This window comes from Uranotaenia lowii, chromosome 2 (genome assembly GCF_029784155.1).
Source record: "Uranotaenia lowii strain MFRU-FL chromosome 2, ASM2978415v1, whole genome shotgun sequence".
Lineage (NCBI taxonomy): Eukaryota > Metazoa > Arthropoda > Insecta > Diptera > Culicidae > Uranotaenia > Uranotaenia lowii.
Genome location: NC_073692.1, coordinates 82,007,777 through 82,035,331, shown reverse-complemented (window position 1 = coordinate 82,035,331; position 27,555 = coordinate 82,007,777). Strand labels below are relative to the sequence as shown.

At 38.4% G+C, this 27,555-nt stretch overlaps 1 long non-coding RNA gene across 1 annotated transcript in view; it reads left to right on the top strand.

Moving 5' to 3' along the window:
- Positions 1-27,555, top strand: part of LOC129746257 (uncharacterized) — a 79,872-nt gene that overhangs the window by 23,349 nt on the left and 28,968 nt on the right. Inside the window, exon 2 of the long non-coding RNA XR_008737277.1 lies at positions 8,697-9,457. This is a non-coding gene — a long non-coding RNA (uncharacterized LOC129746257). The remainder of the gene's footprint in view (positions 1-8,696; positions 9,458-27,555) is intronic.

Genomic DNA, 27,555 nt, shown 5'->3' with positions numbered 1-27,555 from the left:
GAATGAAAATCTGAGTCCCGAACATATAAGGAGAGCTAAACAGTTTTTTGTTTTTCCGGATCAGCTGTTCCGGAAGCAGCCGATTAAAATTTGGTTTTCCGAGCGCGAACGAAGCACTGCGAACAGTTTAGCGCTGAAAATTCACCCAATAATCTATTTTTCGACACCCATCTTGTTCGGTATGTTGATACTGTTTCCATGGTGTAAAAAACGCCGTGAAGTAGACAAGCAATTCCAATACGCAAATATTCATTTTGTTGAGCTAACAAAGGAGGTGGAAATATGCTTGTCGAAAACTAAAACTTTTTGTGTCAAAAACTAAAATTGAATGTCGAAAACTAGATCATCGAGAGGTTTTAGTAAAAGGCTAATAAAAACGTTCTTTTGAAACTTTTGATCATTAAAAAATATAGAGAATGAAGTAAAAAGTCTGATGCATATAACCAATCATATTTGAAATGAAAAACTTTAGTCAAATAGTTTATTTACATGGTTTTTTTGACAAATCAAGCAAAAACTGTCGAAATCTAGGTATTTTACCCTACTAATAAAGAATTCACTTACCTTGGAAGTACAATTGTTTCCAATGTCGCCTGAAAAACTTAAAAACGACATCACCAAATTCCCGATGCAAAACATAAACACGCCTCGACAAACTGATCTGACACCTTCAGGTGCTAACCAGTGTGCCTACAGCTACGGGTGGTTGCATATTGAGGAAAAGTAGGCAAGGGATACCAAAAGTTTGTCATTGGTGGAGGGTGGAGACGAAGCGCTTTTTGACAGCGAATTGTTCGCCTACTATGCCTACGATTACGATTGCCTGTCACAAGATGGACGATTCCGTGTATAGGTATAAGAACACACCCGAAGCTGTACACGCCCTGGTGCTAACACTGCTGGATTTGAGCAAATTCCGACCGAGGTTCGAGTCCATGCTACTGTTAAAAACTAAAGTAAATTCTTAAATGCAACTCAGATTTTTATTATTGGTTTCAAAGAAATCTTGGTTTTGATTAAAACAAAAAAAAAAGAAATCAAATTTTGCAATTCAGAAAATTTTACATGAAAGGATGCACCACTTAGGTCTCAGATTTGTACTTAAAAAAACTGAAGGCTAATTCACATCTAGTTTTGACTTTAAAAAATCTCCATAAGATAATGCTAACGGCTTGCTGTTGTGTAGCTTCAGCATGCGATTGTCTAAAAAAAAAATGTTGACGCCTTATTTATGCCCAATTTTGCTATCATAATAAAGTCAACAGCAAATGTTGCTCTCATTTTGCTGTTGACAGCTCATTCTGGTCTCAGCATGCTATTGAACGATATTTTTTGACGCCTAAATGATACCTAATTTTGCTTTCACACAAAAGTCAACAGCAAATGTTGCTCTCATTTTGCTGTTGACAGCTCATTTTGGTCTAAGTTTGCTAGCGTTTTGGGCATCAAAGCCTGCTCAAGAACGATTCGATCTCCCTACAAAAAGCAAAATAAACGATTTTATGTTATTTGAGTAAAACGAAAAAAAAATTCTTCGACCGAGATTTGAACTCTAGTTCTCCGATTTCGCTGTCCGATATCTTACCACGATGGCAAATCATCTGTTGATATCAATCACGCTATAGCTTTAAAGGTGAAATTTTCTTTTTACGAAACGGTCAAAAAAGAAAGGGAGAGGCAGGATAGAGTGTCAATTGAAGGACCGCCCGTTTATCGTTAATCAGTTCACTTTCAAATAGCCCAAATTGTAAATGTCGAAATACCATATTCTCAACTTTTTGGAGACATATTTACGAGTGACTAAGCTGCTATCCGATTAAACATTTTTTGGGCAAAGCTTGTCGTTAATTAATGATAGAGAATTACTCAATACCAACGTGTTTACGATGGTTATTGAAAATGTCTTAATAGTCGATTTGGATTATCATGGGGCCCCTCTCGAGGACTGTTGGGATACCTCCAAGACAGCCATCAACAGCGTTGCGGAGAACGTCATCGGGTATGTGGAACGATCTCGACGGAACGAAAATTGCAGGAGAAAACGCCGCCTGGAGAAGGAGGAGCTCAAGCAGCTAGAGCATCTGCATCGATCCCAAAAAAACACGAAGGATCTATCAGAAACTCAACGAATCCCACATAGGCTTCATGTCGCAAGCCGAAATGTGCCGGGATAAGGACGGAGCCATCCTGACGGACAATCCTGAGGTTATCGAAAGGTGAAAGCAGCACTTCGATGAACACCTGAACGGCGCACATGCAGGAGGCCAAGACGGTGGGGGAAGATACATCACCGGCGTAGCCAACGATGAGGTGGAGCCACTCCCAATGATGAGTGAAGTTAAGAAAGCCAATTACTAGCTGACTAGCAATAAGTCGACTGGGAAGGATGGCATCGCAGCCGAACTCCTCACCCGGACAAGTTGGCTTATTGCTTACACCGGTTGATGTCCGGATTTGGGACACAGAACAGCTACCGGAGAAGTGGAAGGAAGGGGTAATATGCCCGATCTACCAGAAGGACAAAAAATTAGACAGTAAGAACTACCGAGGGATTACTGTCCTAAATGTCGCCTACAAAGTGTTGTCCCGAATCCTACTCCGCCGCCTAACACAGGATTATGGTAAGCCATCAAGCCGGCTTCATGGAGGGACGGTCTACGACAGACCATGTTTTCACATTACAACTAATCCTCCAAAAATGCCGTGAACACCAATGCCCTAACCACCATCTAAATATTCATCGACTTCAAAGTCGTATACGACACGATAGACCGCGAAGAGCTATAAAGAATCATGGACGAGAATGGCTTTCCGGGAAGCTTACCAGACTGATAAAGCCGACAATGAATGGAACGCAGTGCTGTGTGCGGATTTCGAGTGAATTTCCGAGTTCATTCGGATCACGCAGGGGGCTTCGACAAGGTGATGGTCTATCCTGCATGGTGTTCAACGTGGCGCTAGCAAATGATATTTGACAAGCGGTGGGGGAAATGCGGGGCACGATTTTCAACAGATGCCGTCAACTTATCTGTTTTGCCGACGACATTGATATAGTCGGCAGATAATCTGCGGCGGTGGAGGAAATCTAGCGCAAACTTAAACGCGAAGCAGGAAGGGTTGAATTGATGATAAATACGTTCAAAACGAAGTATAGTAGTGCGGATCCGAGTCCGACCGAACCCGCTTGTCCAGTAATAACAAGGTCACGATCGACGACGATGAGCTGAAGATAGTCGGAGACTTTGATTATATCGACTCTACAAGCAACTGTGGTCGAGAAGGCCTCGCACGAAGTGTACTGGTTGTTCTCTATAGGCGCAAGACATGGATATTGCTTGAAGAGGACCTGCGTACACTCGGAGTATTCGAGCGACAAGTGCTAATACCCATTTTTGGTGGCGTGCAGGAGAACGGAGTGTGGAGGCGAAGGATGAACCACGAGGTCGAGCGACTCTACAGCGAACCTAGTATTCAGAAAGTGGTGAAGGCTGGCCGGATATGCTGGGCAGGCCATGATGCGAGAATGCCGGACGACTGTCCTGCTAAACAGGTGTTCGCTACGAATCCGGTAGGAACGAGACGAGCAGAGGCGCAGTGAGTGAAGTGGTTAGGCTAAGTGGTGCGTGATCTGGCGAATGTGGAATGTCCGAGAAATTGGAGAACGGATGCCAAGAACCGACTGAATTTTAGGAATTATGTTCGTTAAGTTATGTCGTGAGACGGAATACTACGAAAATAAAATAAATGATGAATGAAAAAAATAAAAATAAATAAACAAATAATTTAAAGCCAATACTGGTTGAAAATTGATGTTCTTTTTTCAGACACCTGACACCTCATTGAATTCAATAACACATTAAGGACCGCAAAGATTCCTAAGTCCGAAAGCAGCTAAATTCAGCATCTTCTATTTCAGAAACAACTGGACCGAATTCTACTACAGTGAATCCCCGATTTTGTCACCCCCATGATGCATTTTAGGGTGACAAATCGGGGACTGTGACAAAATCGTGTAATTTTTAAAGGCACTCTTCTTATATATAAAAATGGAGGCATTTTCTTTGTAACAACATCACGTATGAATGGTCGGTCGGAATGAAGTGAAATTTGGTATCCGAGGGTTTTTTGGGTCAGAGATGGTTTGTATAATAGTTTCAAGAATCTCACTTTTGATGAAAGGGGGGTCCCCATACAAAATTATCTCTTCTTCAATCTTATATATAAAAATTGAGGCATTTTATTTGTAACAACATCACGTATGAATGGTCGGTCGGAATGAAGTGAAATTTGGTATCCGAGGGTTTTTTGGGTCAGAGATGGTTTGTATAATAGTTTCAAGAATCTCACTTTTTATGGATGGTGGTCCCAATACAAATTCAACTTTATTTGTTACGATTTCCATGAGAATCTATTCGCGAGCACTGTGCAGTTAAGGACGTGTAGATGAAATTAAACATTTATTACGATTTATACGTAAGAAGGTAAAACGAAGTTTACCGGGTCAGCTAGTTTTTAATAATTCTGTTCGAATTATTCAGAAAACATCATTACCGCGTCATTGAAAACAGTGTAGGGTGTTAGCCAAAGCCAAAGGGGTATAGAAAAAATGGACGATTTACAGTTTATAATGCCAACCGATACTTCATTTTTCAAACTTTGATGATTTTTTCAGATTTTTAAGAGTTTTATTCACTGTTGTATTTGACCTAAAAATGAGTAACATGAACTTACCTCGCATCGATTGAGAGAGTTAGAGCGAACGGAAAAAGGGAACATGAATATCGTATTTCAAATAAGGAAATAAATTCTCGTTCATTAGTATCTTGAATGTGGAATCGTATTTATACTCGATCTTTTATTAAAACCATATTTCTTCATCCGACCTCCACCTGCTGGAATAAGATTTACATACCTACTTTTGCATTCGAAATAAAAATACAAATTTGCGAAAAATATATGGTAATTGGAATAACATAAACACTTGAAAGTGTGTTTTCTCTAAATAAGCTATTACGCAATTGTAACTCTTTGACTCCGAGAGTCCCAAAACAAGCTTGTTGATCTAATCGATGATTTGTTGTGTCGTTATATTCATTATTCTGATTGAACTCACCAACTTTATTATAGTAATCATGTGAATAAAAACACCTGTATAAAATCTGACATCTTGTCTTTGTGTCATTAATAAGTCGCTATCGATGTTATCCATGTTGTATAACAATGTTTTTAATTTATGCGATATCAATTAATCATCATCCCAAAAGGAGAAGGATTGAATCTGACTATTCTTACGTTAAATAAAAAATAGTGACAAAATCGGGTAAAAAAATGTGACAAAATCGGGGGTAGACAAAATTGGGGGCAGACATAATCGGTGCGTGACAAAATCGGGGATTCACTGTATTTAAATAGCTTTCAGTTATCGAATGCGTTGTACACAATTATGTCGAATAAAGTTTCAATATAAAATGTTTCACATTTGAGTTATGCTTCTCAGTGAAGCGCACATGCGACAAGCGAAAAAACGAGATACAAATACAAGATTGGTTCGCAATGTCTCAAGAAAAAAAAAATTATTTTCATTTTTGACATCAAATCTTTATTATTTTCCTGAAGTAAACAAAAGTAACCAAAAACCCTTCTGTTAGTTTTTACGTAGAAACTCTAAATTAAGCGGTTTCTTCGAGAAAGTTGACATAAGTACATAATTAAAATCTTCAGTTTTGGTTTATTAAGTTGTTTACATGATGCAAAAATATTTACTTTTTTTTGGGTGAGTGTTCACCAATTTTAATTGCTTGGATTAATTAGTGGTATGAATAAGGTTTAGCAATTGCTTCGGTAGCTTTTACTTAGCTCGAAATCAATCAAAGCAAAAGTCAAAAGCATTTGCTTAGTTTGGTATGAATAAACATTTGCTTAGCGGGTGTGTACTAAAGTCTTAGAACATAGCTTTTGCTTCGAAAAATAGAGCTATCCAACCAGCAGAATCTCAAGTTTTCTAAAGTAAAATGATAGAAGACGATCAGAAAATTGAAAAGTACGGCTAAAGTAGCCTTGAAGTCGACGAAGCGGGTCGTGGGTGTAAGAACGACCGGAATTTTTTTGTTAATGCGTGCTCGTATGTTGATGTTTAAAGAAAAATGAGTACATATTCGAATATTGTCAAACAGAAAATGGCCTAACTTTAATATTTATCATAAGCTCTCCCACATGTCTTCGGATCGGGATAATCCGATGTATAAAAAAATAAGCAATAGGCGCGCATTTTAATTTAGATTTTTTTTTTAAACCTTAGGATTATAAAAAATTATATAAAAATGAGAGATCTGTATAATGTTTTAAATTATTACAATTTATTTCTTACTTTGAGCCAATTGGGACTTCTTCCACTATAGCCGGATTTTTTTTTTAATTTGAAATATTTACTAATTCTAGAGTTTGTTTTGATTAGGTCGTATGAACCAATATAATCAAAACTGAGTTATATGCTGCAAACGATTGATAAGCATGTACTTTATCTTTGGTAAAAAATTGGATTTATTTTATCATAAAATAACTTAGAGAGCGAAGCCGACAGACCAAGAAATGCACGACACGCATCGTTATTTCGTCTGTCGGCTTCGCTCTCCGCCCAAATCACCACCCACCGTACCTACTCGGAGAGCAAACAAACACGTTTCGCTGGACTGCTGCTTGTAGTTCTAGAAATTCAGGAATGATTTTACGTTTATAATTTTCATATTTTTGTGAAATCTCACAGCGTGATTTGTTGCACCTCACTAGAATTTAGATTAAATTAGCTTTCCAATAAATATACTTTTGATTGGTCCAAACAAAGTAAAAGCACTGAAAATCCGGGTACAACCTGACGGTGGACCACAAAAACAGATGAAATTTCAATTTGTAAAAAAATTGCGCAAAGTAGTGAACTTTGAAAAATTCCAGTAAATTCAATTTTTGTTGCATAAAAAATCTAAAGACAGCAAAATGTTAGAATTTTAATAAAGCTTGTTGTCATATTTTTTTCAAAACTCTACCATCGCTCAAACAGTATTTACTAGCAATCGAATGAAAAGTAGGTTTTTTAGACCACTTTTTTGAACTTTTTGTGACCATTTCATTAAAAAAAATTTAAAAAAATATTTCTTATCTTCATGATGTAGGCATTAACTTCAGCTTTCATATGCGTAAGGCAAATATTTTTTGGACCTGTAATATATGAACCATAGCAGTTTTCGTGAGGCATGTTTTTTCGGATTTTTTTCTTTCATGCTGAATAACGAGAAAAATTGTAACTTTAGCTGTATATAATGTTCTAAACATATTTTACTGACATCACAAGGTTTCTATTAATATAAGTTTTATTTGAAGTTCATAATAATTCAAACGACTTAAAAAGATTTTACTTTTGTGGTGTCAAAATGACACCAAAAGTCGGAAAAGGGAGTTTTTTTGTCCAGGCTTCCAGGGTTCGTCCATAAAAAAAGTAATGATGCAATATTGAAGAACTTTTGAATTCATTTAGGGTCCCCGAAGAAATTTTTGTATTTTGAAGCTTCTGAAAAAAGTTACAAGCCTTCAAACTTGCAATGGTGTCAAAATGACACCCTAATGCGGATGAGGGTTAAGCGAGGATTGTCAAATTGACACTCGAGTTCTGACTAGGGAGATTTTTCCTGGGCGTTCATGAAAAAAGTAAGATGCAAAATTGATGATTTCAATAATTCGTTGAGGGTCCCCAAAGGAATTGTAATATTTGAATGCACCCGAATAAAGTTACAGGCTGTAAAACTTCCAAAAGTGTCATATTGACGCTCAAGAGCGGATTAGAGCTGTTAAACAGCGCTCACCGTCTCCTTGAAAAATATAAGTTTTAATTGTTTCGAAAATGTTTTTAAGATGCTGACAGTTTTGACCTTGATGCTTCGCATTTAAATTTGTTGTAATACATAGTCATAGCTGAATCAGATGAACGCAAATGCAGCTTCCCATCTTGAAACCAAAATGGTGGAAACTCTTCGTCGTAGATTTTTGATGGATGTTGTATCGAAAGAAAAATCATGCGAAAATCCTTGAACATTCATGATCATGTTCAAAGATCGTTCACATACCGCGCGAAAACAGCTCCCAGCAGACGCATGTTCCCACGCTATTGATCTGCCCTCCTCAGTTCAGTATTTAGTAGCGATCGTCTCGTTGTTACTTATTCTTCGCTAAGCTTCGTCGTTACTGATTTTTTTTCGTATTGTGTTTTGGGATTGATTCTGCATGGGCCTCCATCGCAACTTGCCGGCACAAATCAAGTAATAAAAACATTTCACCATTCTCTTTTCTCTTGAGCCAAGCTCACAAGAAGTGACCATCAACAAATGAGCTTACTGGTTTAGGGGGACCTTGATGAGGGCGACTACTGACTGATCGAAGAAAATAACACACCAAAAAATAAATCGGGGATTGTGATCATGACCGCGCTGCCATTTAGCCTCCCGGTGAAGAGAGTAAAAGTACACTTTAACCCACTTTTTAGGATGTTGAGGTGGCCACGGTCCTGGCCGAATAATAAATTTATGGGCGGACTTGAACCCGGACTCTTTGGCACTACTGATCTAATTGGGGCGAGCCTCAGCCCAGAAGAGCGCAATAAAAAGCTTTCCGATGCTAAACCGATGTTTTTATTTTCGTTTATTTTACAGGTTTCACGGAAGAGGAATTCCTAACCGTCATCATCAAATATCTAACAGAATCGGTAATAACAGTGAAAAAGTTTTGTGCCAGTGCTGCTTGCTGTTTTGGGGGCTCAAGAGGGTGATTTATTTATTTTCATTCTTCTGCGGTGATTATGGTGCGTGTGGAAGATCCCAAAAACAGCGATAATCAAAAGGAGCAACAAAAATTGTAATAACCGAAAAGAAGGTGCTTGAAGAGTAAATTGGGCAAAAATAATAGCAAATGCTCAGTCCTCCTAATATGTATGTAGTGTAGAGCAGGAGTTTATGAAGAAGTGTAGTTGATGAAAACCGTAACACGACGACGGAGCAACATTTCGAAGTCAAGCAGCGGAAAAGATAAACCAAGTTCCAGTATAAACACGGTAATTGAGGCTTAAGTGGCAGAAAGCAAAACAGAAGCCGAGGCGATCGGATCAGTCTGGATCTGGGATTAAGGTGTACCAACTGCTGCTTTCAACCGTGCGATTGTACCACCAAACGTCGTCGATTACAGTTGTGTGAGGAATCGTCTTTAAAAGTTGTCCCGGCGCGGGGAGAGCGAGTCGTCACCTGAAATAACGACTAGTGTGCATAAAAAAAAGGAAAAAAAAACGAAACTTCCAACGGTAATCTCGTTTTTTCAGTATCGTCGAGGTGGATATAGTCATGTAGTGAGGCGCAGAGCGCCAAAAAAACACGATCGGATGTGGGAATTGGAGTGAGGCAGCTCAGTACCCCATCTAACTGTAAGTATAAATTACCGAAAATTGAACTTGTTTTGATTGAACGTAAGCGTTCTTGTTTAGGGTTTTGATTGAAACCATTAATCTTAGGGCAGCAGGAGCTTTTATGTTTGAATTTTGGTTTGCTGAAGTCGATGATTGAGGTTTGGGGAATGTTTCTATCACTAGACGTATAGTCTAGTTTTTGTTAAAGTTGGAAAAATGGGTAAAGTTTGGACCATTCACTCATGCGTACGAATGAATTGAAACAGCCATTGTTGTCGTCAGGGATTCTTTGCCACATTTCGAGTCTCCATCTTCTTCCTTATGGCCAGTTCAAAATTAACAAGTCTTTGAATTGATCTTTACAAATGTAATTAAGTGAACGAGATATTTTGAATTGAAAAAATAATTTATTTACGATAAGCTTAGCTTAGCTTATTTGAGTACCTTAAAACGGGGTAACATTGATCACCGGAGCCACTTTGATCAACATGAAATTTTTCCACATAATCAGCAATAACTAAGTAAACAGTAAAAATATCTCAAAATTTTTTTCTACTTTTAAAAACCTATAAGTTGAGTTTCAAATTATAAAAAAAAACACTTGGTTTGTTTCTGAAAATTTCAAAAGTTAGAAAATCTGTAATTTCAAAATCATTAAATATATATTTTTTTGAAGGCTCGCAAACAAACACTCTTCCTGACGAAATCAAAGCTTTTAGAAGCAGCAGATTGATTTATGTGAGAGTTCAACTTTTTGTTTTGTAAATGTATAGTTTTTGTTGTATTTTAAGGTAAATTTTGGATTTTTTAAAAATAGGGACATTTTTCAATAGTAAGCCAGTCTAGGACAAAAGACTAGAAACCCTATCAAATGGTAAAATCCGAAAGAAAAAACTAAAGGAAAATAGTGGGAGGGCCTAGGGAATTGAATGAAGGCAAAATTTCATTTGTGTTTTGTAGGTAAAACTTTAAAAGTAATGTTAAAAAATTAGCCCCTTAATTTATGCAGCATCATTGTCCATCTTTCGATTTTAATTGTTATTCGATCTTAACACATTAAGGACCGCGATATTGTTTTTGTTTACCGTGAAAAAATATTAACCAAGATACACCGAAATTCAGCATTGTATATCTCAGAATTCAATGGACCGAATGTTACAAATTTAATATCTTTTATCCACCGAAAGTATTGTGCTCAATTTTGTAGACATTTATGATTTATTTATTTTTTTCATTTGAGTTTGTAGCGAACTGTCTTAGCAATTGATAATGTTTTTAAGATGTTTTGTATCCTTTATGATCAAGAAAACTCGTTAGAACCGTCAAAATGGAGACTAATCAATAGACTGAGTCGATTTGCGATCATTTTTTAATTGCTCAAACCCTGGGGTCTAAAAAGCTTCGTCTTGGTCCAAAACTCATCCATGATTTTTTGCAGAGTTTTTTTTAGTAACGTTTTCATGAGTAAATTTGAACTTTCAGGTTTGTATGGGAAAATTGAATCTTTTGTACTGAAAAATCAACATCATTTTTGTTTCTTCTGTGGAATCGAGGCAGCTGATAGTTTTGTGCCAATTAATAAATTTCCAAAAGGAAATTTTCCGCCTAACAACTCTGTTGAAGAACGTAATTTTAACGTTACATTTAACAAAGGTATGTCTTTTCGCATTCATAAACAATAAATTCAATTGACAGCACTGCGAATTCAAATTTAAAGTAAATTTCTGCAACCATGTTTAACGTTCATAGGAGTCCAGTACTGGTTTTGAAAATATGAAACATGCCGCATTCCGCTAAACAGAAAAGAAATCGAAAATATTGAAAAAAAGTGATCAATCTTACCACGGATTATGGTATTCATTATTCAACTGTTTGTTTTTCGGTCTTAGAAAAAAATTTTTTTGCTGTTTGGTCTAAGAGTTACTTTACAATCAGACTGAATCCTTTGTTAGGAAGAAGATATAAAATATAAATTGACAAATATGTAGTATGTTTGGTCGTATAACACCTTCATCAGGGATCAAAATGTTGAAGTGAAGTGAATTCAGCGCAAGATTTGGTCTTCATGTGTATTGTTTCATAGTTGGCTCCATAACAAGATTTTATTTTATGCATGTTTATCTTGCATACATTAAATATTTCGAAGCATTCCAACACGACCCTCAAGGACATACAAATAAAAAAAAATCATTTATTCATTTTTGGCAGCACTGTAAAACTTAACAAACTATTGTGTCGTTGAATAATAATTTTGATAGACATTTTAAAGCGTCTAGAAACAGGCAAGAAAAAAAAACTGCTGAGATTTGTTCTTACTAGTTAAATTTTAGTTTACTAAATTTTCTTTTTCATATTCTGTCATACGAAATAATTGTTTTTTAAAAAAGGTGATCATTTAAATATTGAAAACTGCAGTGCTTCTTGAAGTTTCCTTATTTGAATTAAAACTCAAAAATGACTCACCAAGATATATACATGAATTAAATAAACAGGATCGCTACCAAACCGGGAAAATCGGGAACACCGATAAAAGCTTTGCAATTTAACCGTCGGAAAACCCGGATAAAAAACCAGGAATTTCAGTATATAAACGGGAAAATTGTTCTGTTTTATCATTTTATACAGAATTTCAAGAATAGTTCCAAATGTATTTTTTAATTTAAGAAAAATTTTCGACAGTCTCAATAAGTTTAGTTTTATCTTATACACCTTTTTTTTTATTCAATATTCAAGGTTAATTTACTTCATTTTCAATTCTTTTTTGTTAATTGATCAACAACGGAACTTTTAACACCTTTTTTTTTAAAAAAAAAAAAACTTCCCTTTAATCTTGTTTTAATAACCAAATAAGTTGTATTTTTTAAGTCAAAGGTTTCAATTTTCGTTGTTTCATTTTATTTATTTATGCAAAAAGTAAGTATTTTTGATGAAAACCAAACATAATTCGTGATATTTACTAAATTGAATTCGCTTCAGTAAATCACATTTTCTACTTCTCCAGCAAAATGTACTTCTTATTCGGCAGAATAAGTGGAAGATTTTATTAGATCGATTTTACAAAACGAATATCTTTTTTCTCTACCTTCATTACTTAATAATTTTTTTTTCATTCATTTCATTTAAACGGTGAAAATTCAGCCCTGTTTCTTTCACAGTTTTATATATTTTCATGAATCATTAGCTCCATTGGCTATTTCAGATAAGTAGGCTTAAATATCCGCGCTTCTTGTTTTTTTTTTTTTGTTTCGATTATAGTCGTTTTACCATCATTATGGCATTCGCGACTTTATCAACGTTGCAGTTGGCGGATCGTTATTGAAAAACTATCCGGTACAACTGCGTTCGATGTTTACTCTTGGGCTTGAACTCGCGGACATCGGCTCAGGAGGCAGCAGACTTGCCAACTGAGCTATATCACAAGCCCACCGCGCTTCTTGTGCCAATCCGTCTTTCCATCGGAGGCCTAATCAAAAACAAACAATCATAGCAGCAGCCTTAAAACCTGCGCTTTCCGAGCTTTTCTGTTTTCTTAGCCGAGGGCCGAATCAGAAACAATTATTTTCGTAGCAGTAGACTTAAAAGTTTAGCTCCCTGTGTCAATCCGTCTTTCTACCGGCGACCGAACAAGATTTTTTTTTTTTTTGAACCCGCAGCCTTAAAAATCTGCGCTCTCCGCGCTTATTCTACCATCCATGACATACTGATTTTACGATATCTTCGAATCTCAATTCTCAATGACTTCGTATTGTTTGTTTGTTCAGTGGTGCCAAATAACAAACGTTGCCAAAGAAATTAATATAGTTTTAATAATTCTCAGGGTTGTCGAAAACAACTTTTATTTTTTTTTTATAAAATATTATTTATTTTATGCATATTCTTCGTCTCATCTATACAATTACAAATCAAGTTATATCGGCTACTCTTTAGCAATTTGAGAAAATCAACCTCTAAAAAAAATCTTTTCTAAGATTTTTAAACGCGAAGACTAATTCATCCCGTTAAAAATCTATACCTTAAACCTTAAATAAAACTCTATACACATTATTTAAGGTGAAATAAAGCTGATTTCAAGAAGCGCTCCAACATTCCTCCGGATGAAACCTGCAGGATGATCGGAGAAAGGCGAAAGTCGGAATTGAGCAGGCATGGACCGGGTCAGGCAGTTAAACGGGCTTGTAGATGAGACAAGAGAGCCTGGACAAGCTCCTTAGCCGAAAAGGGAGAAAGAGCCGCCGTCTTTGGAGATATCCGATCATTATATGATATTTCTCGCCGCCTTAGTGGTGCAAGGACTAATGCAAGAATGCCGCTGAAAGACCGAGCAGGTCAGCTGCTGACAGATCGAACAGATTAGGTCAAGCGTTGGACTGAGCATTTTGAACAACTTTTCCGAGTTACAAATAGCGATGGCCAACAGAACCCGCAGCTCGAGGCGCCCACAGTAAGTCGTATTAATGGCGTCAACTCGGAAGCGCCCTCGCTGGCTGAAATAGAAGCGGCAATCAAGAACATGAAATCCAACAAAGCGCCTGGAATCGATTGCATTCCTGCTGAAATGCTGAAAGCCGACCCTGCTCTGTCAGCACAAATGTTGCACCGTCTTTTCGCTGACATCTGGGATACTGCAACATTCCCGGCCGACTGGATGCAGGGTATCCTTGTAAAGGTCCCGAAGAAAGGAGACCTGACAGAGTGCGGTAACTGGCGAGGCATAACGTTGATCTGTACAACCCTCAAAGTACTCTGCAAAGTGATCTTGAACAGGATCCAGGAGAAAATCGACGCTACACTCCGACGGCAACAAGCTGGATTCCGATCCGAACGATCATGTGTGGACCACATCACAACGCTACGAATAATACTGGAACAAATCAACGAATTCCAGGACTCTCTTCTGCTGGTGTTCGTTGATTTCGAAAAAGCATTTGACCGACTGAACCACGAAAACATCTGGGCTGCTCTAAGTCGACGAGGGGTCTCAGAGAAACTAGTCCATCTCATCGAAGCACAGTACGAGGCATTTTCGTGCAAGGTCTTGCACGACGGTGTCTTGTCCGAACCTATCCCGGTAACTGCTGGAGTGAGACAAGGATGTATTTTGTCACCGCTGCTTTTTCTCATCGTAATGGATGAGATCTTGACTGTATCGATTGACTGTAGACCAAACCGAGGATTGCCGTGGAATCCTTCAGCAATTGAGCAACTGAACGACCTTGACCTGGCAGACGATATTGGTTTGCTCGCACAAACACAACAAGACATGCAGAGCAAACTCGACGACCTCACCGAAAGCTCCAAGGCAGCAGGTCTCAAAATCAATGTCTGAAAGACCAAGTCGATGGAAATCAATACAGAAAATCGTTCCAATTTCGTGGTAGCTGGACAACAGGTTGAGTCATTGGAGTGCTTCCAGTATCTTGGTAGCCAGATAACGCCTGATGATGGTACCAGGAAAGACATCGAAACCCGGATCAGAAAAGCCCGATTTGCGTTTGCGAGTCTCTGAAACATCTGGCGCTCACGTTAGATCTCTCTACGAACTAAGATCCGAATCTTCAACTCAAACGTCAAATCCATATTGTTGTACGGGTGTGAAACTTGGTGCACATATGCGGTGACGACGCGAAAACTGCAAGTTTTTGTGAATCGCTGCCTGCGGAACATCATCCGCGCTTGGTGGCCTGGCAACTGGATCTCAAACGTTGAACTTCATCGCCGGTGTCATCAAAAGGCGCTAGAAATCGAGATTCGGGAACGTAAGTGGAGATGGATTGGGCACACGCTGCGAAGAGTTGAAAACGAGATTTGAAGAGAGGCGCTTGACTGGAATCCAGACGGGCATCGAAGAAGAGGCAGGCCCAAAAGCTTCTGATGGCGAAGTCTAGCCGCTGAAATCCACACAGTTGACGAGAACCTTGGCTGGCAGCAAGTGAAGACGCTGCAGTGGAAATCTTTTATCTCAGCCCTATGCGTTGGTCAATCGGCGCTGGACCCTTAGGTAGGTAGGTTAGGTCCGATTTTTTTTTTCAGTTTGGCGGGCTTCAAATCTGGAATAACATTGAATGACAGAATAAAATTGTCCTTAACACAGCTGTAAACAACTTTACTAAAATAAGTGTTTGTTTTTCTAGTAAGGCTAACTGCCTTTTTTTCTCAAGTATTTAGTGAAAAAATGTGTGTGAGTAAGGGTCACTTGAATATTCTTGGAAACACTGTTGATTTTTAATGGTTTTCATAATCTAAGGTTTCAGCTTTTTTCGCATTTTTTTTAATTTTAATATGTGCTACATAAAGCGATTCAAATTTGAAGTTTCAAATTTAAGATGTTACCAATTTATTAGGAAAAAATTATTTTTATGACACAAATTCTATTCACATTTGTAATGTAAATTCCTGATAATAAAGTAGGTACAAATTTGAGACTGTTTTTAGTCTTTCTTAGTATGTAGATATCGATCGATCCCATTTCTTTCGGATGAGTGCTTCGAAAGAATTCGCCCTACTGCAATAGGGCTCTTCAATTAAGAAAACTGACACCTCTTGCTCCAGTCAATAAGTATGACACATTCCAAGCTAGTAGGAACAACAATATTTTGTTTGCAACTGCGCATGATCGACTTTGTCTCGTATGTAGCACTCAAATATCACTTCAAACGGCTTTCTTTTTCCACCAGTTGAAATCAGACACTGTTTTTATTCTGCATGACATGAGTTCTACTGATGGCCATCAATTTTATTTATGTTTCTAGTTTCTTGTTATTTAATTGGATCAACACTCACTGCCATTCCCATGTGCTAGCTGACATTGTCTCATGTAGGTAATATAAATAAGAAGTGGTTCTTGAATAACGTAGACTTCCTTAAAATAGTTTTTTTAGTACTTATTTGTCTAATATTCCGTCATATTTATGTTCATGAAAGGTGCTTCTTCCAGACTAAAAGAATCCAAATTTTAACTCATTATCCGTAGTACAAATGTAGAGTGATGACTTTTTTGTGGGTTATTCCATTTTAAACGATACCCAATTGAATTAATTACTTTTCCTCCATCACCTGTAGGGGAGATGGGGGCATAATGGCCACCTTAAGGAAAGCGCTTACTTAACCATATAGAACAGCTGTAATATGTGAATTACATCATTGTTTCGTGTTCAGACACTCAAATAGTCTATTGCCTAATTGGATAAAACTTGAAAAAGTAAATAAAAACGTTTAAAAATGCATTTAAAAAATTTTTGCCGAAAGCTGAAAACCAGTCAATGTAGAGGCATAATGAGAAACCCCCCGAGGCAGTATGAGCACCATTAATGAAGGCATAATGAGCGTTTTCTGCCGGGGGTTCTAGCAGCAAATTCGACTCGATGAAGTCAACTGAGTAATAGAGTTACAGCTTGACTTGTATCGTCTGACGGTTTGGCCTATTGGTAAGGTGTCGGAGAGGTAATCAGTAGGCATGAGTTCGATTACTGGCCGAGGTGATTTTTTTTCCTTTATCATTTATGATCATGTTTGCACTAAACGGTGAGGCGTAGAAGATTCATAAAACGAAGCAATAACAAAATAATCTAGGTCTGTCTGTAGAATTCAAAGAATTAACACATGCTCACACATTATGTTTCTGGTGTTTTGTTTGACGGATGATGCTTTGATGCTATTAGCCGTATAATGTAACAATAAAAAAATCAATCATGAATGGTATGTGCAAAAAAAATCCCCTCGAACAGGAATCGAGCTCGAGTCTACTGATTACCTCTCCGACACCTTACCAATAGGCCAAATCGACAGACGAAACAAGCCAAGCTGTAGCTCTATTATTCAGTTGACTTCATCGAGTTGAATTTGCTGCTAGATTTCCCGGCAGAAAATGCTCATTATGCCTTCATTTATAGTGCTTCGCCTCTAGTGAACAAATTAAGGTAAAAAAGCGTTTTAAAATTGATTAAAGTGAAAAATCAAAAATTTAATGATGTTGAAAATTGAGAAACAATGTGTAGATTATGTTGCAGTGCGTACATTTCAGATAAAAATGATTTAAAGGTCATAAAAAAATATTTGGTGGTGATCAAAAATTATAATATTTTCGTCACTTGACAACCTAGCTGTAATGTAATGTTATGTAATGTTATGTAATATTTCTGTAAAGATGAAAAGGATATTTCTTTTTTGGTGAAAAATTAATACAATGGTAGTACGAAACAAGTCCTTATGAAAATTTGTTTAAGAAAATACGTACTTATGTAGAAAAAAGGAGTGCTCATTATGCCCTGGGTGCTCGTTATGCCCTCATCCCCCCTACCGGGAAAAAGGCAGTTCGCCCATCCCATTCTCATCAGTTTCTTATGAAAGACAAAGCCAATGCAGTGCGTTTTTTGGTAATTGGCAGTGACAGAAAGACCACGACCATAAACCTTCGTTTGCTAACCGACTCAGACGGTGCACTGGATAGAATATCGGACTGGCAAGCCGAGATGAGATGTTGCGTGAGTTCGATTCTCACTTTTTTTTTTCGGATGAATTATCGAATGGGATGGAAATCCCATAAAATGTTTTTCTTGTTTCTCTTGAATGTAGTGGTCCTGCGTTCCGGGCTGGGGTGTCGTGAAGCCTAAGAAGGTGTGTTAAAACAATGCCGTCGATATTGAAGTTCAGTGCAGTGACATGTGGTTTTATTTGATCGTTTTAATAAGCTTCTACCTTTGTAATGTTAAAAAATCCATGCCAACAATCTCTTCACTTCGGCTAGATTTGGGAGTCTCTCAACAATTACGGCCAGGTGCTAGATGTCAAGATACAGTAATAGAGAGATAGCAAATAAAAGTCCTATCCACAAAGATACCACTATGCTCAATATAAAGGAGTACCTAGTTTATAAACAAGGAGAGTGTAATTGAGGGAAAAAGCCGAGTGACGGACTGACCGACCGACCAGGGTGACCCGAGTCTTGCATAACCTCTCTTTTTTCCAACAGCCATCGGATGGACCCAAGTGACCGAGACTCAGGCAGGTATTATGGACGATTCAAAGATAAAACAAACAACTTCGGTGATAGAGCGTTTAATTTGTGTGGTTAAGCGAGCGAGTGCGAGGTCAAACCTTAATGATGGCGATTGGCACACGACGACGATGGCGACCGTGTGAAAAAACGAATGATCGAAAATAACCGCTCACAACGTTCGCACTTTTTTCTGTTTACTTACTCGAGCGGTTAAATGAGAGGATGGCTTCCGAACTGATGAACGGTATTTACCGGTATCTTCCGCCCAATCATGTTTACTGCTGAACTTTGGGTTGGAAAAGTTCTTGGTTTGGAAGTTTGATAGACATTGAATTGTTTACCTGCCTGTGTTTTTAGCCACCCATTCTGGTTTGAGAAAGTTTATGATGGGAAAATGCTGAACTTCAGCTTGTGCTTTTTTCTTCCCGCGGAAGGTTAACGGTTTAGATTGTTTTTGTTTGTATATCCTGTTTTCGAACTGTTAATTAACGAAAGATCAAACTTCTGTTTCGGTGAAAAACCTCCCCTTACGCTTTACTTCTCTTGTTTATCTTTTTTGTTTGTATTTTTTTTTCTACTTAATTACTAACTCAACAAGTTTTGCAATTTTTTATTGGTCACTGAAGTGTCATAAAATATTTTTACGTTTGTTGTTAAAATGTTAACAATTTTCATGCCAAATCGTAAACACCAACGCCTTCGCCCCAGAAAACTTCATCATCTTTTACACCTTCATTCTTAACCATTGCCAAGGAAAAGCAAAACACAACAACTTTCCAAATTATACCATTTTCTGTACTTGATCCCAGAGAAGAACAGAATGAAATGAAATAATAAAAACACCAACAGCAGCGCAACAGTATAAACAAGGTACCGAAAACTTTTACCGTCCCATAAAACCCTTTTTCGCGCACACCTCCTCTCTATTTTCACACCGAGACAGGAGGAAAGAATTTCTGAAACACCTTTTTTGTCTCAACACCGACACCGACACGTCGTGGGTTGGCCTGTCACCGTGAAATGGCGAGGAACATCCGCCACCACTACTGGCTTCCATCACGTAGGAAGCTCTCTGTTGTCAGGATCCAAGCTCAACGGCAGGGGGCCGATGAAATAATAAAATGTTTCCAAAACAAAAAGTTCCTCCGCAAAATATCTAGGTCGGTCTACCAGCGTCCGTTTAAATCCTTGGAGACTTTTTGGTAACACCTAACTGAAAATATTGAAAGAGATGGTGTTGGTCTACGTGAAAGTTTACACTTCACTCGGTTTGAAGTGACCTTCGAATGAAAAAAAAAAATAAATAAAATTTCACTATCTAATGAAGAGCAAAAACCAAATGAAGCTCGAAATCTAAAGGATAATTTTGTAGCTAATGTAGTTTTTCCGTTATTGTTTATTTAATAAAAATATTAATCATAGTTTCAAATCCTAATTGGTGGTTACTCCTCATGAAACTCTCCAAAGATTGCTCATCAACTCACAAGGGCCCCATATAAACTCTACAGAGTTTAGACTACAGAGTCCCTTCATGAACTCGCCGAGGTCCTTTTAGGTATACTCCAGAGTAACCTCTAAAATTCTCAAAAATCTCTTCAGGAGCCCCCAAGAATCATCTGAAGAACTTCCAACAGCATCCGTAGAAATTCCTTAGAACAGCCTAAAGAACTCCTTAGAGTTTTCTCAGGAACTTTCCAACGTTTTCTCATGAAATATCCAGATTCTCCTCAGAAATTCTCCTAAGAAATTCTCCTCAGAAATTCTCCAGATTTCTATCAGGAACTCAACAGAGTATCCCAAGGAATTTTTCCGAGTTTCCTCAGGAACATTTCAGTTTCTCCTAAGAAACACTTAAAAGTTTTTTCCGAAACTCTCCAGAGTACCCTCAGGAACTACCCTCTCTGGGGAACTCCAGTGTCCCCTCAGAAACTGTTGAGTTCCTTCAAACGGTGTTCTATATATTACTCTTAAAAACTGTAGTCTTTTAAGTTCTCTCAGGAGCTGTCAAGAGTCCCCTCAGAAACCCTCAAGAGCCCTCTAAGCTAAGGTACTCTTTAAACTTATTCCCAGGTTCTCCTTAGAAACTTTAACGAAACTCATCAAGAACTCTCAATAGCTGCCTAAGAAACTCCCCAAAGTCCCCTCAAGAACTTCTTAGAGTTCCCCCAGGAAATTCTTAGAGCACCTTAAAAACTCTAAAGAGTTCCTTCAGAAACTCTCCAAAGATCTCTCACGAACTCTCCAGAGGTTTCTCTGAAATTTTCCAGAGTCTTATCAGGAAATCTTCTCAAGGTTTGCTCAATACTTCCTCAAAGTATCCTCCAAAACTCTCCAGAGTCCCCTCAGAAGCTGTGTAGAGCCTTCTCAGGATTCAATAAAGCCCTCTAAGCAAGGGTACTCTTAAAACTCATTTCCAGGGTCTCCGATGAAACTGTAAGGAAACTCATGATGAACTCTCTATAGTTGCCTAAGAAACTCTCCAAAGTCACCTCAAGATCTCCTTAGAGTTCCCCCAGGAACTCTTTAGAGCACCTTCAAAAACTCCATAGAGTTCTTTCAGAAATTCTCCAAAGTTCTCTCGAGCTATCCAGTGATTCCTAAGAAATTTTCCAGAGTCTGATCACGAAATCTTCTGTTAAGACTCTGGAGTCTCCAGGTTTCCTCAATACTTCTCCAGAGTGATTTCCGAAACTCTCCAAAGTCTCTTCAGGAACTGTTAAGAGTCCTCTCAGTCTTCTCTAGAGAAATCCAAAATCCTCTCAGAAACTCTTCAGAGTCCCTTTTGGAACTCTGTAGAACTCTTCATTGCCCTTTTGGGAACTCTCTAGAGTCCTTTAATAAACTCTCTAGATTGACCTCAAGAACTTTATAGGATCCCGTCAAAAATTTTCTAGAGTTTTTAAGAAGCAATCCAGAACCCTTGAATGTCTTTTCAGGAACTCTTATGAGTCCACTCAGGAGCAATCCAGAATCCCTATAGAATTTTCCAAGAGTCCTCTCATCAACTCTAAAGAGCCCTCTAAAACACTTTTCAAATTCATCTCCGCAGAATCCTTATTAAATCTTTTCAAAAACTCTAAAGAGTAACTGAAGCTGCTTTCCAAAGTCTCCTAAGCAAATTAAAATATTTACTCAGGAACTCTCCACAGTCTCCTCAGAAATTCTCCAGATTTCTATCAGGAACGCAACAAAGTATCATATGGAATTTCTCAGAGTTCACTCAGGAACATATCAAGAACTCCTTATAGTTCCCCCAGAAACTCCTTAGAGCACCTTCAAATACTCCATAGAGTTCCTTCAGAAACTCTCCAAAGTTCTCTCGAGCTCTCCAGAGATTCCTCAGAAGTTTTTCAGAGTCTTATCAGTGAATCTCCTCAAGGTTTCCTTAACGCTTCTCCAGAGCTATCTCCGAAACTCTCCAGAGTCTCATCTCCTTTTTAGATGTCACTTAAGAAGCAATCCAGAATTCTTGAGTATATTTTCAGGAACTTTTACGAGTCCACTCATGAGCAATCCAGAATCCCTTAAGAATTACCCAAGAATCCTCTCATCAACTCTACAGAGCCACCTAAGCCTCTTTTCAAATTCCTCTTCGCAGAAACCCTGTGAAATCTTTTCGAGAACTCTAAAGAATACTTAAGCTACTTTCCTAAGTCGCCTAAGGAAAACTTCAAAATTTACTCAAGAACTTTCCAGAGTCTCCTCAGAATATCTCCAGATTTCCATCAGGAACTCAATATGGAATTTTTCAGAGTTTCCTCATGAACATATTAGTCTCTCCTACGAAACTCTTCAGAGTCTTCTCCGAAACTCTGAAGAGTACCCTCAGGAATTTTCCTCTATGCATAAATCTAGAGTTCCCTCAAAAGGTACTCCTAAAATTTCTCTTAAAAACTGTACTCTTTTGAGTTCCTTCAGGAGCTATCAAGAGTCTCATCAGGAACTCTTTAAAATCCTCTCAGAAACTCTCAAGAGCACTCTAAGCCAGGGTACTCTTGAAATTTCTTTCTAAGGTCTCCGATGAAACTGTAAGGTAACCCATCGGTAGCACTCAATAGTTGCCTAAGAAACTCCCCGAAGTCTCATCAAGAACTCCTTGGAGTTCCCCCAGGAACTCCTTAGAGCACCTTTACAACTCCATAAAGCTCCTTCAGAAACTCTCCAAAGTGTTCTCGAGCTCTCCAAAGATTCCTGAGAAATTTTCCAGAGTATCAGAAAATCTCCTCAAGGTTTCCTCAATACGTCTCCAGAGTTAACTCAGAAACTCACCAGAGTCCCCTCAGGAACTGTTTAGAGTCCTCTCAGGATTCTTCTAGAGTCCTCTCTAGAGAAATCCAAAGAAACTCTTCAGAGTCCCTTTTGGAACTCTGTAGAGCTCTTCATAGCCCTTTTAGAAACTCTCTAAAACCCCCTTCAAAAAGATTGACCTCAAGAATTTCCTAGATTTCTTAAGAAGCAATCCAAAACCCTTGAATATCATTTCAGGAACTCTTACGAGTGCACTCAGGAGCAATCCAGAATTCCTTAGAATTACCCAAGAATCCTCTCAACAACTTTTGAGAGCTCCCTAAGGTACTCTTTAAATTCCATTTCTTAGAAATCGTAGAAAGTCTTTTCAAGAACTCTCCAGAGCATACAAATGTTGAAACCACCAACCCACAGAATGTGTACTATGTATGCCATGACCGAAATTCGGTCTCATGACCGTTGGCTTTAAAGATTGAAGGCTATCCTCTACGCCTTCCCCTTTGGGAATCTGTAGAGCTCTTTATAGTCATCTTAGGAAATCTCTAGAGTCTCTTCAAAAACTTTTGCTCTCAAAACTTTACGCAGTCTCGTCAAAAACTTCCTTGAGTTCTTAAGAAGCAAAACAGAACCCTTGAGTGTCTTTTCAGAAACTCTTTTGAGTCTACTCAGGAGCAATCCAGGATTCCGTTATAATTATTTAAGAGTCCCCTCAACAACTCTTAAGGTCCCCCTAAGGTACACTTCCAATTCTTCTTCGTAGATACCCTATAAAGTCTTTTCAAGAGCTCTCAAAAGCTACTTAAGCTGCATTCAAAAGACCCCACAGAAAACATCAAAAATTACTCAGGAACTCTCCAGAGTCTCCTTAGAAACTCTTCAGAGTCCACTCAGGAATTTTTCAGAGTTTTTCAAGGAACTTTTCTGAGGAACTTTCTGGAGTCTCCTGAGAAACTCTACAAAGTTCCCTTAGGAACACCCCAGTGCCCGATCCGAAATTTTACAGAGTCCTCAGGAAACCTTCAAGGCTCCTAAGAATCTCTTCAGGGTCACGACAGATACTTTCCAGAGTCCTCTCGAGGGCTTTCCATTGAGCTTTCGAGAACTTTTTGAAGTTCCTTTAGGAACTACCGGCTATCGTTTCAGAGTTTTTCATTAACTCCGAAGTCTCTTTAGAAACTTTTAATGTCTTTTCAAGATCTCTCCTCTGTGTCCCACCTGAAACTCTCCAAATTCCTCACGATAGATACTTTTCAGAGTTCTCTCACGAGCTTTCCATGGAACTCTCTAGAACTTTTTAGAGTTTCTTTAGGAACTATCGTCTTTCGTTTCAGAGTTTTTTCAAGAATTCCGAAGTCTCTTTCGAAACATTTTGTGTCTTTTGAAGATCCCTCCTCAGGTTCCGTCCGAAACTCTCCGGAGTCCTCAGGAACTCTCCAAGGCTCCTGAGAAACTCTTTAGATTCACGATAGATACTTTCCAGAGTTCTCTCACAAGCTTTCTATGGAAATCTCGAGAACTTTTCAGAGTTGCCTTAGATACCATCGTCTTTTGTTGCAGAGTTTTTTCATGAACACCGGGATGTCTCTTTTGAAACTTTGAATGTCTTTTCAAGATCACTGCTCAAGAATTCTTAGCAAGAACTCTTCAGTGTCTCTTCAGAAACTGTTTGAAGACCTTTCGGAAGATCTCCAGGGTAATATCAAGAACTTCCTGATTAATTTTTTTTGAGACCCAATAACAAGTTTCCAGAGTCTCTCCAGAAACACTCCAGAGATCCCGCAGAAAATCTTTAGAATCTCTTCAGGAATTTTCCAGGATTCCGTATGGTTCTCTCCAAAGTTTCCTCAAGAAATCTCACGAATGGCTTTGTCTACTTCAAATGTTCCTGTTTCGACCTGCTCAAAAAATGTTATTTAGCCCTGAAAGCTGATGTGGGTTTTTTTTTTGGTAATTAAATGCTGATAATTGGTTTTTTTTTTTGGTAATTAAACCTGATAATATCAGTAGCTCCTTCTTTTCTGACTCGATCAGCACCTTGTTCAACCGACTGAGTTCATATTACACAATCGGCAAGCCGCTATCACTTGTTATGATACTGCGTAAGGCTCAGGCAACTTTTTCTTTCTTGAGACCGCCATAGAAAGCCTCCAAAAATCAGTGCAATAATAGTTGCTGTTAGAAAATGTTTCGTCGGCTCGATTAGGGTGAGTCAGCATTTTTTTAACAAAACTTAGTTTTGTTGTGGATTTAATGGCACACCACTTTCTTCCATTTTTTCCACAAGAACTATTTTTGGAGAGCAAGATCAAGTATTGACTGAATTTAATATGGTTGAACCTTAGAAGGAGACTAACAATTTTGACAAAGCTCTCCGATGCGCCTCACCCTACTGTTCAAAAACCGAACCGATATGTAGTTGCATATCGTGCAACCGTAGGAACTGGTTCCTCTACACGTTACGGGCAAATAATATCTACAACAGCTACAAGAGCCCCCGTCTTCGCTCCGGTTTGTATTTCGTAATGGGCCGCCGCTAACGCTGCGTGTGAGCTGATAGCGCGCAGTTTTGAAGACAGGTGCTGCTCCTTCTGGTATCAGCAAAATCGACAAAACGAAAACCAAAAAACTACATTAAAAATCATTTTGTTCCAAGCATTAATGGGTTCCAAATTCACTCAAAGCCGGACGCAAAATTGATTTCGAATTCGGAAAGTAAAAATAATGTAAACGTTTAGAAGCACGTGGAAAATGGCCACTTCAAAATTGGGCTCGGATGCTAATTTTTCTTAATATGAACAATCTTTCGTTTTTGTTTATTCTTCGATGTTTTCTGCTCCGCTTCCACGAGATAAGAGTCATGAGACATGAGACATGAGACATGGGACATGAGATATGAGACATGAGACATGAGACATGAGACATGAGACATGAGACATGAGACATGAGACATGAGACATGAGACATGAGACATGAGACATGAGACATGAGACATGAGACATGAGACATGAGACATGAGACATGAGACATGAGACATGAGACATGAGACATGAGACATGAGACATGAGACATGAGACATGAGACATGAGACATGAGACATGAGACATGAGACATGAGACATGAGACATGAGACATGAGACATGAGACATGAGACATGAGACATGAGACATGAGACATGAGACATGAGACATGAGACATGAGACATGAGACATGAGACATGAGACATGAGACATGAGACATGAGACATGAGACATGAGACATGAGACATGAGACATGAGACATGAGACATGAGACATGAGACATGAGACATGAGACATGAGACATGAGACATGAGACATGAGACATGAGACATGAGACATGAGACATGAGACATGAGACATGAGACATGAGACATGAGACATGAGACATGAGACATGAGACATGAGACATGAGACATGAGACATGAGACATGAGACATGAGACATGAGACATGAGACATGAGACATGAGACATGAGACATGAGACATGAGACATGAGACATGAGACATGAGACATGAGACATGAGACATGAGACATGAGACATGAGACATGAGACATGAGACATGAGACATGAGACATGAGACATGAGACATGAGACATGAGACATGAGACATGAGACATGAGACATGAGACATGAGACATGAGACATGAGACATGAGACATGAGACATGAGACATGAGACATGAGACATGAGACATGAGACATGAGACATGAGACATGAGACATGAGACATGAGACATGAAACATGAGACATGAGACATGAGACATGAGGCATGAGACATGAGACATGAGACATGAGACATGAGACATGAGACATGAGGCATGAGACATGAGACATGAGACATGAGACATGAGACATGAGACATGAGACATGAGATATGATACTTGAAACATGAGTCCGTCCTAAGTTTTTTTTTGAAAGAACTAAGCTTATAGACAGGATTGAACGTTCAGTTAAACACTAATTAATCAGATTACCACCGAAAATCTCAGCTGACAAGTTCCGAGGGTCTCCCCAAATTGACTTAACAATTCAGCTGATGACTAACGTGTGGGTCCCGCCGACTGACTCCCACCGGTCATGATGAGGGCGATTATTTTGATGTGCCACCGTGTCGTCGTTGCTGTCCCCTTTGTACATTAGCATAAATGTTGTGTTGCGGCTTCGTTTCATTTTGATTGGCAAATACCGGAAAAAAAGGAAAAAAATGAGGAATTTGTTGAATAACACTGGCCAATCTCCGAATTTGGCTCCTGGGGAACGTTATTTTAATGGGCAAACGTGTCGACCGAATGGGCGCCGGAAAATCGGAGGTTTACTTGGATGCTTTAATGGTTTTTCTTGTTGTTTTTTTATCTGCCCGTACCTGGAAGCTGTTTTTGAATAAATAAAGTTTTTTGGTAAAGCACGTGTTTTTTTATAGGCGGGCCAGTATTTGATGGAGTTTTTTTTTTTTTTTATTTTCAAACTGCATTAAATATGTATTCAAATTTTCAAGTTCATAAATGTTGGAAACGCTCGTTTATTCAAAAGTTCTTCAAGATTTTATCATTTTGAAGCACATGCTATGCAAATTGTGAAACAAAAATCGGTGATGTATTAAAATGTTTTTGACGTGATCCTGAAAATATGGTAACTTTTTACGGGAGTTGCTTATAACCCTTTTTGATAGCATTCTTTCATTTTAAAAACTTCCTCACGGATGATTTATTTATAGAATCGATTTGATCGTTCCTGGAAAGCTCTTCTCGTGTAACAAGAACGATCGAATTTAACAGCAAAAATCATCCCATAAAACCGGGAAAAGCACAAACACTCTAAAAACACTAGCTAAAATAAACATCAACAGCCCCCACC